The sequence below is a fragment of the Pleurodeles waltl genome, chromosome 1_1, assembly GCF_031143425.1.
Source record: "Pleurodeles waltl isolate 20211129_DDA chromosome 1_1, aPleWal1.hap1.20221129, whole genome shotgun sequence".
Classification (NCBI taxonomy): domain Eukaryota; kingdom Metazoa; phylum Chordata; class Amphibia; order Caudata; family Salamandridae; genus Pleurodeles; species Pleurodeles waltl.
The window spans coordinates 61,062,142-61,075,273 of NC_090436.1; the positions used below are offsets into that span (position 1 = coordinate 61,062,142).

The window sequence follows — 13,132 nt, forward strand, 5'->3', positions numbered from 1 at the left end:
AGAATGTTTGAACATTTAGGTTAATCCCATTATCAGAAGGACAAACACCTTCTGATAATGTAAAGTAGCTCCAGGTAGTATGGATGTAATATAGTGCTGTACTGGGTATATTTGTGGAGACACATAAATTAAGCAATAAAAAGAAGTTACAAAAGAAAACACAATTTATTTAAAATGTTAATTGAGAGTAACTTAGAATACTGCACATGCCCTTCTGATTGGATGCCAAAATGTTAGGGGTGAAATCATGCACCTGCATTTTGATTCAGGGTGCCTTTTGATCCTGTATTTATATGATTCTGTTTTGTGCCAAGAATCATGGAATATTTAATGATTAACAGGGAATATTTAAAAACAGCAGAAATCTTTCGAACTAAAGGCCTTCCAGAGCCGCCCAAGACATATCTTGTCGGGATAGAGATGCTTCATATACAGCTAGGTGGCCTTTTAGGGCCATTTTCTTATTACATTTGTCAGTCACTATATACTTTGTATCTTGCCTGTGTAATTACACTTTTTTTTAAAGCAATACAACAAATACCTTTCTTGATAGCTTGCTACATATTAAATGGCCTTGTTCCGGTCTGTTCTTAATAGATTGAAAAAACAATATGAAAGAGGTAAGCACTAAAAATATCACGTTTTGTTTAACCTAGAAGACCTCTTAAAAGTTCCAACAAAAGTGAGGAGGCCTTCATAATACAACGGAATCAGATGTACACATCTGAACAAGCAAGTGGACAGGAGCCTAGTCCTAATTTTCTCTGAATCTGAATGAAGAGTCCTGATACATTTCTAGAAGTGTTGAATGAATGGAACTGTTGCCTAATTTTCCAAACACCTAAGGGCTGGTGAAGGAATACTAAACCGAGTACGCAGCCTCCAAAAGCTATTTACTTATTCCAGAAAGAAAGTCAGAGATTATTGGGGTAATTAAGGGGAATTCTATGTTAAGATTAGGATGGTTGAAAATGCACCAACAGTCCGTCAAAGCAAGCTTACAGGACTGAGGTCAGCTTGACAAGACATTTCACTAAGATATTTGTAAGCAACTTAACATCCTGGAGTCTCATAAAAACACAGGTGAACTGTGGAGATCTTTGACAGAGGGTGTACGTGATAAGATATTTCTGGTTTCCTTAAAGAAATTTGTGTAGGCCTTACTCTTTAGTTAGTTATAGTATGGCCTCTGGACTAAAACCCATGATACGCATATGGATTATTGTTTTTTTTTTTTTACATTTTCTTTGTGAAGTTTTTGTTCTCAATAGAAATCAAAGGAGAGCATTCACAGGCAAGTAAAAGCCTAGCTACTGTATGTTAAAAGCCACTGCCTTCTAGGTGGGAGATAATTTTCTTATGGAGGATAAAGAGCGAGAGCATATCAAGTATGCCCATGACAAATCAAAACGGCCTGGTCGCCAGTCCAAAGCCATCAACTTTAGTAAAATGGTGAAGACAAGAGTTCTGCCTTCAATGCCATTAAAGCCTTGCCCCACTGTCAAAAGGTACATGTCAGTTCTGATAATGATTTTTGAAAGTAGTCACTGACCTCTAACTGTACACAGGCCGGCTTGCTGATTACTCCCGGCTGAGGTCAAATTAAAACAGCCTAGAGTCTGACGATAAAAGAAGACCATACTAATGGGTCATCCTGTCTTCAATGCAGCAGCCAGCATGGTGTGGTATGAGTAATACAGGAACATTTGCCACAACTCTTTTTGAGTGGAACAAGTCAACTTCATTCCCGAACACACACACATTTAAACCTTCGTTCCTCTGCAGAAAGTGCCAATACATTCGTAATCAGCCCACCGCAGACTAGATGGCAAGAGCTGTGCCAGGTTTGTGGCAAAAGGCCATCTGCTGGCATGCCAATATGCTACGCTTTCTGGTACGGTTCTAGGGGTCATGGCCCTTCATACCTCTTCACATCCTTCTATGGTAGTCAGCTTCTCTGAAGAATGCTGTGCCAGGCACCACGGGCTGCTGATTCTAGCAGTGGTTTTACATCGGGCCTCTTCACACCACTGAACGGCAGCCATTTGCTTCATCAATCCAGTATGAGGGATGAGTAGATCCTCTATCAACCAATAGACTTTGGACACGTGTTATTTTAGACCACATCCTGCGCCCAAGTTAATGGCTCATGGCCGATGTGGCCAGCTATGCAGGACATGCACAGAAGGCACCATCATGTACCCGGGAGCAGCAGCATCTCAGAGCAGACTGTCAGCCTGGGGAGGGTTGGAACAAGAGGGCTGCGACTGACGGGTATCAGCTCGGCCTTTCCTGGAAGGGTGAGAACACTAAATATAGGCGGGAAAAGGTGGCCTTGATGCACAAGCCTGGGTGAGGTCACTGAAATTCAGCTGAGCCGATGGAATGTTTGAGTAAGCCATCAGCTGTCCAGCTTCCCAGAGTCTCGTCTCTGCCAGCGCAAGGGGGATGGTGGGTGCTAAAAGGCTCCAAAGCCATGAAGCGAGCTAAGATCCATGAGACACAGAAGGAGTAAGCCCGCTGGGGCAAGCATACGTGAAGATGTGGCTGTGGCCTCTAGGATGCCACCAATCGGGGATTGTGTACTACAAAGACAACCATGCTCATCTGTAGTACAGAATACAACAAGACTGCATTGATTAGACCATAACTCGCCATTGTGAGAGGACTGGTCATGGCAAGTGTTATACTCACAGTTTTATAGCATTATGGCAGACACATATCTAAGGATTTTTCGAGTCCAGGCATTATCACTGAAATGACCAACTTGGTCATCTTACCACCAATGCTATCTGGCCCATAACAAAAGTCAACATACGATGTGTCGTAGAATAGTTGCCTCAAAATCAAATCCATACTACACCACTTCTAAAACCCTAGAACACCAATTTTAACATCTTCAACATTATCTGCCCTTCGTTGCTAATCTTCATTCCTTTACAACTTCGTTGCCTCTCCCAGTTCTACCTTACTTTACTCATAAATGGGCAAGCCCAGAGTTTAAATAGTGGCAACCACACTCAAGAGGGCTTGGCTGTGCATAGCAACCCTGAATTTGACTTGGGCCTGCCTACTGCAGGTTGCCGCTCAGCTCGCTAATTCCAGATAGCTCATTCTGTACTACTTTTGAAATTCAGACAAGGCATGGTGCAAGAAGGAAATGATCTGAATGGTGTTAGGGACTTCATGGCAGACTTCAAAAGTAAATTCCTATGGTTGCTTTTGCCAACAAAGTGGGATCTGTCACTAAAAGGAAAGCTACAAAATTATGGGGACCTGCTGGCACTCAGATTGTACCCAGTAGGATGACTGACTGACCAAATCTGTACCTGTCCCACAAAGGGTCTGATGGCTCCTGTCTTACATGCACCATGACAACTGACAATTAGAAAAGGTGGGTATTCAATTGTTTCCTGAATTACTTCAAAATCAAAGGATCAGTATACTACCAAGTTACCAAGAAGTGTATTGCAGCAGATGGGGCCATAATTTAAAAAGCATTCTGCAACCAAGAGCTGGCACCCATGACAGTGATGTATGCATGATTCTGGTCAAGCAGAAAGGGGGCAAATAAAAGGAGACACTTGAAAACCAGACAGCTGAGCTTAAACTTCATCCATTCTTTAACTGGCAGCCAATCCAAGGGTTAACTATTTTCCGTGATGTAATCTTTATTCCTAAAACCAGCAACCAATTGGACTGCTGCAATCTGCGCCATCTGTAAGCTTGTGTAGCTGGATGGCAGGCAGGCCTGCATATAAAATATTGCAGTAGTCCAGGGAGACATACCTGCTCTTACCATCCTTGACACCATGGGCAGATAAGAGGTTAAATGGAATTGAATTCTCTCATTTATAGGAACCATCTGCTTACCACTTCACCAACCTGGTAGCTGATGAACATGTGGGCTCAAAAACAACTCTCTAGTAGGCTAATGTGCTGGCGAAAGAGGCCCAATGGTGGAAGGTCATTCAAGTTTGAACTTTTTGCCCTGAAAATAAAAATACCTGTCTAGGAAGAACAAGTTACTTACCACGCTTCTCTTTTTTAGCCTTTGCAAGGAACAGTTTTGCTTCTCTTTCCTTCAGTGCCTTCGGGTTCATAGAACTCAGGCATCAGAGGCAATTTTCGTGTGAGTCAGTAACTGTCATATGACCTCCACACTCAACAAGGCGAAAAGCCCGACTTCTTCGGCAAAGACATTGTAAAAAAAAACAAGAAAACTTCAACGAAGAAGCTCCCTCGAAACAGTGCAACAACAGGAGAGGTAGAAAAAAACGTTAGCATCGAAGGTGCAGAAAAAAGGGAACGGACATTGAGGAGTCCTTAAGGCTCCGATCCCATCAGATGGAGTCGCGTGTGGTGCTGTATCATTGCGACGTCCTCATTGACGTGGAGAGCTAGAAAGAAAATATTTCTGTCGAATGCTGGTGCACGGGTAGTATTTAAAAGGTAAGGAATCCCCAGGTAGATGTATCCATCAGAAGCATTAGGTTTGAGACTTCAGACTTTTTTTTTACTCATCCAGGGTCTGACTTCTTCGAGGGCACTTTACAAAATACAGGTGGAGGTGAGGAGAATTTAACACATATCAATGTATTGATGGCATAGGTTTGTATGGAACATGATTGTTCCTTAAAGATTGGGAGAGAAGGAGGACTCTTGGAAGGAGGTGCTACTTAGGATTAATGTGGGACCTTCCACCTCCTGGGACCTCCCAGTAAGACTGAAACCAAGCCAATGTCTGTAGATCAGCACACATTACCAAGATCAAATCACTCACAAAGGATATAAGCCAAAAGAGAGATCAAATATCACCAGCAGGCAAGCTTCCAGGACACCTGATAGCCTGTAAGCATTTGCCTAGCAACCCAAAAGAGACATCTCAGTTCCATGCCTGGTATAAAACACTGACTACAAAGGGGGAAGGATACTTATGGTTATCCAGGCAGTCTTTCCCCATACCTTAGATGGCAAGTTAGAAGTGGATCTAAAGTTAGACAAAGTTGGTAGATCTAGGTTAGGATTTTTCAGCAGGGGACTTAGCTTCTTTTGAGTTGTGTCTGAATAGTGCCTCAAGGATGATCTTTGCAATAAGAGAAGGGAATAGAGTCCAAAATCTGATTTTAATACACAAGTGCTTTAATTTTGTAGGAAAGTACCATCTTGGCTGGCATGTTGCCCCCATCTGTACCTGTGTGTCAGTTTGTTTTTGCCTGTCTCACTGGGATCCTGCTAGCCAGGACCGCAGTGCTCATAGTTTGTGGCCTGAATGTGTTTCCTGTGAGGTGCCTATGTCACTGAGGCTCTGCTAACCAGAATTGCAGTGCTTATGCTCTTTCTGTCTTTAAAAATGTCACTGCAGGCTAGTGACCATATTTACCAATTCTGATTGGCACACTAGAACACCCTTATAATTCCCTAGTATATGGTACTTAGGTACCCAGGGTATTGGGGTTCCAGGAGATCCTTATGGGCTGCAGCATTTCTTTTGCCACCCATATGGAGCTCAGACAAACCCTTACACAGGCCTGCCACTGCAGCCCGAGTGAAACAACGTCCATGTTATTTCACAGCCATTTTACACTGCACTTAAGTAACTTATAAGTCACCTATATGTCCAACCCTCACTTGGTGAAGGTTAGGTGCAAAGTTACTAAGTGTGAGGGCCCCCTGGCACTAGCCAAGGTGCCCCCACATAGTTCAGGGCAATCTCCCCGGACTTTGTGAGTGCGGGTTACCATTACACGCGTGCACTACATATAGGCCAATACCTACATGTAGCTTCACAATGGCAACTCCGAATATGGCCATGTAACATGTCTAAGATCATGGAATTGTCCCCCCCATGCCAAATCTGGTATTGGGGTGCCAATCACATGCATCCCCGGGGCTCCAGCACAGACCCCGGGCACTGCCAAACTAGCTCTCTGGGGTTTTCACTGCAGCTACACCTGCTGCCAACCCACAGACAGGTCTGCCTGCCTGGGGTCTGGGCAGCCCAGTCCCAGGAAGGCAGAACAAAGGACTTCCTCAGAGAGTGTGTTACACCCTCTCCCTGTGGAAATAGGTGTTAAGGGCTGGGGAGGAGTAGCCTCCCCCAGCCTCTGGAAATGCTTTGAAGGGCACCAATGGTGCCCTCCTTGCATAAGCCAGTCTATACCGGTTCAGGGATCCCCCAGCCCCTGCTCTGGCACAAAACTGGACAAAGGAAAGGGGAGTGACCACTCCCCTGTCCATCACCACCCCAGGGGTGGTGCCCAGAGCTCCTCCAGTGTGTCCCAGACCTCTGCCATCTTGAAAAGACCCCTCCTGATAGGTGCTTACCTGACTAGGTGGCCAATCCTCCTCTGAGGGCTATTTAGGGTCTCTCCTGTGGGTTTCTCGTCAGATAACTAATGCAAGAGCTCATCAGAGTTCCTCTGCTTCTCCCTCTTCGACTTCTGCCAAGGATCAACCGCTGACTGCTCCAGGACGCCTACAAAACCGCAACAAAGTAGCAAGAAGACTACCAGCAACATTGCAGCGCCTAATCCTGCCGGCTTTCTTGACTGTTTCCTGGCGGTGCATGCTCTGAGGGCTGTCTGCCTTCACCCTGCACTGGAAGCCAAGAAGAAATCTCCTGTGGGTCGACGGAATCTTCCCCCTGCTAACGCAGGCACCAAACCTCTGCATCACCGGTCCTCTGGGTCCCCTCTCATCTTGACGAGCGTGATCCCTGGAACACAGGAGCTGGACCCAAGTGACCCCGACAGTCCAGTGGTCCATCTGTCCAAATTTGGTGGAGGTAAGTCCTTGCCTCCCTACGCCAGACAGTAACCCTTTGTACTGCGTGAACTGCAGCTGCTAGGGCTTCTGTGCACTTTTGCAAGGAATCCTTCGTGCATAGCACAGCCCAGGTCCCATGCACTCCGTCCTGCATTGCTCAACTAGCTGAGTTGACCACCGGCTTCGTGGGACTCTCCTTTGTAGTGTTGAGACGACCGCAGCGCTCAGTTTTCTTGAACCCCTGTTCAAGTGCTTCTGGGGGTGCTGCCTGCTCCTGCGTGGGCTCTCTGTGCCGCTGAGTGCCCCCTCTGTCTCCTCCTCCAAGGGGCGACCTCCTCGTCCTTCCTGGGTCCAGGCAGCACCCATTTTCTTCAACCGAGACCTTTGCAGCTAGCAAGGCTTGTTTGCAGCCTTTCTACGTGGAAACTCTGCATCCTCCAGCACACCGTGGGACATCTTCTGTGCAAAGGAGAAGTTCCTGGCATCCTCCGTTGTTGCAGAATCTTCAGCTCCTTCCACCCGGAGGCAGCCATTTTGCACCTTCATCCGGGGTTTAGTGGACTCCTGCCCCCCCCTGGACACTTTTGTGACTCTTGGACTCGGTCCCCTTCCTTTACAGGTCCTCAGGTCCAGGAATCCGTCTTCAGTGCTTTGCAGTCAGTTTTTGTCGTTGCAGAATCTCCTATCACGACTTTAGTGTGTTTCTGGGAAAGGAGGGTAACTTTACTCCTACTTTTCAGGGTCTTGGGGTGAGGTATCTTGGACACCCTTAGTGTTTTCTTACATTCCCAGCGACCCTCTACACACTACACTAGGCCTGGGATCCCCAAGTGGTTCGCATTCAACTTTCTTAGTATATGGTTTGTGTTGCCCCTAGGCCTATTGCATCCTATTGTATTCTACAGAGTTTTCACTACTTTTCTAACTGTTTACTTACCTGAGTTTGGTTTGTGTGTATATTTTGTGTATTTTACTTACCTCCTAAGGGAGGTATATCCTCGGAGATATTTTTGGCACATTGTCACTAAAATAAAGTACCTTTATTTTTAGTAACTCTGAGTATTGTGATTCTTATGATATAGTGCTATATGGTATAAGTGGTATAGTAGGAGCTATGCATGTCTCCTAGTTCAGCCTAAGCTGCTCTGCTATAGCTACATCTATCAGCCTAAGCTGCTAGAACACTACTAATCTACTAATAAGGGATAACTGGACCTGGCACAAGGTGTAAGTACCATCAGGTACCCACTATAAGCCAGGCCAGCCTCCTAAAAGTTTGTATAACATGATTTAATAATATTGCGTGGAAGCACTGCTTGCAACCCACAACCCATGTACAAAAACTACTACATTAAATAGAAAGGAGGAACTAATAATAGCAAGACACCACACACATTAACCTGCTGGAAACATATATAAGGAACTCCTTACTGGTGTGTATAAGAAATCTAATAGTGGTCCCCAAACATCGCCTTCCAAGACAGCAATGAGTAACCGGTTTACTTGTAATTTAGGATTTCATAATCTGAGATAACGTTTGAGGCATAACTAATAGCTGTACTACAGCGAGGCTATGGAGCTGCTGTCCCTTGCGCACCGAGATTCATTTGTGCCTTTCTGCCATGTTTGCTTTCCATAGTTTCTATTCCTTGACCTTACCTTAGACCTTCAGCAGCAAACTGGAGGCTGTTAAGAAGTGAAAGGTTGGGTAAGGGCTTTATTTGATGACATCATGTGTTAAAAGTGTGTATGATGGGACTCCCAGTGCCTCCAACCTATCTGTGAACCAAAGCCCATGTTTGCAAGTAGCTTGTATTTCAAGATCACCTATTAATCAAAAGTAGACTTCAGTTAATTATAAAGCATGCAAGAAACTAGTGTATGTTCATCGGTTAACCGTTCGCAATAATGAGACGGATTATCGAAAAGATACAAAAAGCAAGAAATAATTTTGGAATATGTCTGTTGGTTACAAGCAATTACAGAGTAAGGATTTTTTTCTCGACAACAAACTGTTAACAGTGAGGCTGTGCCAGATTCTGGAGCCTGCCTGACAAACAAGAAGCTTAGCAAGCAACCCACAAAGTATAGCTGCGGTTTTCACTTCGAGGATGCTTAAGATGCAGCTGCTGCATGATATTTTAGACACAACAAAATCACCTTTACAGAAACACTAAGTTGAGTCAGACCGGTTCTGCCCCCCCCCCCCCCCCCCCCCAAGTTCTCCATTTTCTAAACTATCACAGAACTAAAGATAAATTAGCAACAAAGCGATTACTGTTGAGCTGAAAACTTTGGTTGTGCAATAGACTTATTGGAAAGTTCTATATAGCACTACAGTCCAGAGGTATCGGGGAATATAAATAACAAACAACGTAGCTGGTCCAGACAGAGGCATCTTTACAGATAAGAAGTGTATATAAATAGAAGAAATGAGGAGAGAAGGGAAGAGGGCCGAATGAATACATCAGAGAGTTAAGGAGAGTACTTCTGCTGCACAACAGATCAACTTTTAGGTCAGAATGGTGGGTTGAGTGTGGGGATAGTGTTTCAAATTCTTTCCACAGAGCCAGAGATTGTCAATTTTAAAAGCTTCCCCAATCTGGAATTTGGTAGTTTGGTGTATCAGTGAGGTGTTGCTTCTAACAGCTTGTGAGCCTGCTAGGATGTTAAGTATATTAACAAGGCGCGTGGGATTATGTGCATTTAGCGCTTTAAATATGAATGAGGCTAGCTTGACATTATTTCTTGCCTGCAGATGGAGATGCAAGTTTCTTGAGGAATGAACTAAAACGTTCAGGTTGAGGTGAGCGCAGAGAAGCAAGCGTAGATGGAGTAAAACTACTGTTTCTTAAATACATGTGGCACAAGAAGGGCATAGATGGCTTAATGGATGTCAATAATTGGGGTAGAAGGAGTAAGTGTTTTTCATTAGATGGATTCGCCAGATTCCTTGCTTGATGTTGGCATCCTTTGTAAGTTCGGTATCAACAATAACCCTTGAGCTTTGACTTTAATGAGACAGCCAGCTTGAAGATTCTTTGCAATCACGAATCAGAAATTCAGTTTTAATTGGGTGGAGTAAATAAGCTGAACGTGATCTTCTCCAGGAACAAGTCAAGAAGGGCAATGTTGTTGATTGTTTAACTACAGCTGGGGAGTTGTTTGTTGAAACAATCCCCAATAATGTTGAGGGAGAGGAGACACTAAACTTGTCCTTCAGGAATCTTGCGAGTTTGAAATGAAAAGTGAAAAATTTAGAAGCAAGATGGAACTCGCAGAAACACCTCAGGTCATTTTGATGGCTTTGGAGATACATTTACTGATCCTAAACAACTGGTGCTCTTTGTCCAAGAAGGAGCAAACCATCAATCGGAGTCCTTACCATGAAAGCCTGTTATTGATCTCGGGATCATGTTGAAGTCTTCTGTGATCAAATTTATTGGACACTATAGGCTATCTAGATGGATGGTGTCCGGTTAGCAATATGCTTCAACATATATCTTTTGGTGGCACAAGACCAACTCTTGGGTGGTCGTTGGCTAGTACTTTAAGATTAAGTTGTTTTTTTATGAGTGGGTTTCATGCCCCCATCGATTTTTAATAGGTCATCTTTAATGATGGGTGCGGATTCAGACTATTAACACCAGCACTTAAGAAGGAAATCCAAGTGAAAAGCATTTTTGCTTGGTACTGTGGAGGCTGAGCTTTTGGTGACGTTAAATAATTAGCTACATTTTCCAGCTAGTTGGCTGCAGGTGATGATTATTTAAAGTAATTTGAGTATGTCAACTGGGAACATAGTGGATCGACCTTTGTTGAAGGAATGACTGGCTTGGGTGATGTCAGTTTTCTACCTTTTCTCTTGATTAACATAGTTGGAAGAGGAGCTGGGGGCGTTGTTGATTCACGTTCTGTTTTTAGTTTGTTAAGATTTCTGAAACATGCACTGCTGTGTTTTGAACATTATTTTTTTACTACGAGACCAGGCTATAACATTTTGAAGTTTTCCATGGTAATGAATAGGGTGCTGTAAAAATATAATGAGCTTGTTTATCAGGGGGTCTATTCTGTCAGACAGAGAGCGTTTCAATAAGCTGATTCTGCTTAAGGTATGGAAGCTATGGAATCAAAGTTAAAATACAGTGGTTGGACCAATCACCCGTTATAGCAAATTACTAGGTGAAATATTTATGTTGAGGATTATGTTCCCAACGTTCATGGGTTAAACAACTGGTGAACATCAAAGTAATTTAAGGCGACAAACAGGCATAGAATTTTTATATATGTAATGTAAAGTATTTGCATACAATTAACCTAGCCAGTGACTTACAATTTAACAAGGGAGTTGTAACAGTCATGACACTGAAATGTATACTGTTCCTTTTGTGCTGAAATATTCCATGAGGTGATTGATCAAGTCTGATAATATCTTTACAAGGTGGATTATCACTTTTCGAAAAGATTGTGACTTATTTAAAAGGTGTGGGAAAGTTGCGGCTGGAGTTTGTTTTGATGCATAGTTGCTAGACCTAATTTGGTTTAGTTGTACCTTTCCACAGGCAAGACGGAGAAACTTTCAGGGGCTGTGTAATCCTCGATGCACCAGGGAAATCATAAAACCATTATTTGATTTTTATAAGATGATGTGTTTGTGCATGAGAAGCGGCCCTACAATTTCAACATAGTTGGCGTTGATTCATTTGTTGTTCTAAACTTTGCATTTGATGGAGTAATTTGAAACCCATCTTGTTATGCATTATCTGTCTAGTTGGATGATGCTGACAAGATTTCTTTTCTTCGGGATTTTGCATATGTGAGATGCGCGTATTGTTAAGTTCTTGTATGTTTTTAAGTCTGCTTCTTATTAGCAGAGAGAGAGACATTTATTTTAAAAGGTGAGAGTATGGGTGAATAGAAAGAGAGCAACTGACAATCTAAGAAGAAGAAATACACCTCCAGTTAGCTTAGGATGAATGCAGGATCAGGCTAGGGGACTGCCGAAATACAGTACAGGAGTTGCATAGATTCGTTTTTCAATCCTTGCTAGTGAGTACATGTGGACAACTATGGTGCCAAGACAAGTGAGAGATACTGGAGTAAAAGGAAAAGAGGAGAAATAGTGCGGCTGATTGTAGAGAATAATAGGAACATTTTCAAGGTCTGTGGAGAAATTAGGGGTTGGGGGGGAGGGGAGATCAAAGCATATATTTGTAAGCCAAAGTGGATGTATTCCAATTAACATATCCCATACAAAAATAACTTTACTAGCTGAGTTATGTCAACACAGAACTGTGAACCAGCTTTAGAGTTTAGCAGACAGCTTACTCCGAAACGCAGTACCTGTTCCATCAAACTGAGGTCCATCTTGCAAATGGACCATCAGTATTTCATCTGAGGCCCCAGTTGGCTCTACTGATGGAATAATTCCTCTCATGTCCCAAAGGAGTAGGGGCTGTCGGAAAAAAGGGACTTTACAGTGTCCGCCATATTTAAATGAGAAAACTCTGATGGTTAGGGGGCACTAGTTTTTCTTATTTTCAGAAATGAAACTCCTGCTTGGATGTTTGTTTTTGAAAAACAAAAAACTTCAGAAAAGTTTGATGGACGGCTTTCATGGTTGCTGGTACTGTCCGTCAAAATGTTTTCTACATTGACAGGAACTGCCATGATGGCAAGTCTTGTCACTGTATAGAGTTATCTGCTGGACTGGTAGGCAACTCTAAATCTGGCAGGTGAAGGTCTCTCGGGATGGGAGAGGTACTGTCCTCCACCATCACAATGCAGTAAACTCTGTCCGTCAAACTCTAAATCAGGCCTTATGTCTAAAATCAGGCTAAAGTTTTATGGCAATATTACACTGTCTGCTTTAGAATGTTATGAATTACCTGAATGTAAAGCAAACCTGGCTATTTGATGTCACATACCGATGTTTAAATTATTAGCACAATAAGTCTGGTTAATTTAAGTTGTGGTTAGAAATGCAAGAATCAAGAAAAGAGTACACCATGCTGCTAAAAGCCTGTCTGCCTGCACAGAAAGTATTCTCACATTACCGGCCTTGGGGCATGGCATTTTTTCCCCAAACACAATGACTGATTTAGATTAAATGGAGTGCTTAAATTGTAAAAGTATGAGTGCCAGCGCCCAAATTACTTCTCAGAAGCCATTGCTACTAAATGTCAGCAAGCCAAATGTTACCCTTTATTCAACACCATGCCTCTTTAATCCATTACAAGACACGCCCTGCTCTTTCATCTCTCTCTTGCAGGTTCCTGCTTTCTCCCTTTGTGTCGCATGCGTTTGTTTTACCTTCTCTTGCTCTTGGTCAAGGTCTCATGAGAAATAAGCACTGGTCACTAAA

The 13,132-nt window shown here is 43.3% G+C and overlaps 1 protein-coding gene across 3 annotated transcripts in view; it reads right to left on the reverse strand.

Annotated features, from left to right (window-relative positions):
• Positions 1–13,132, reverse strand: part of DNAJB5 (DnaJ heat shock protein family (Hsp40) member B5) — a 71,273-nt gene that overhangs the window by 14,514 nt on the left and 43,627 nt on the right. The gene's annotated exons all lie outside the window — the stretch shown is intronic.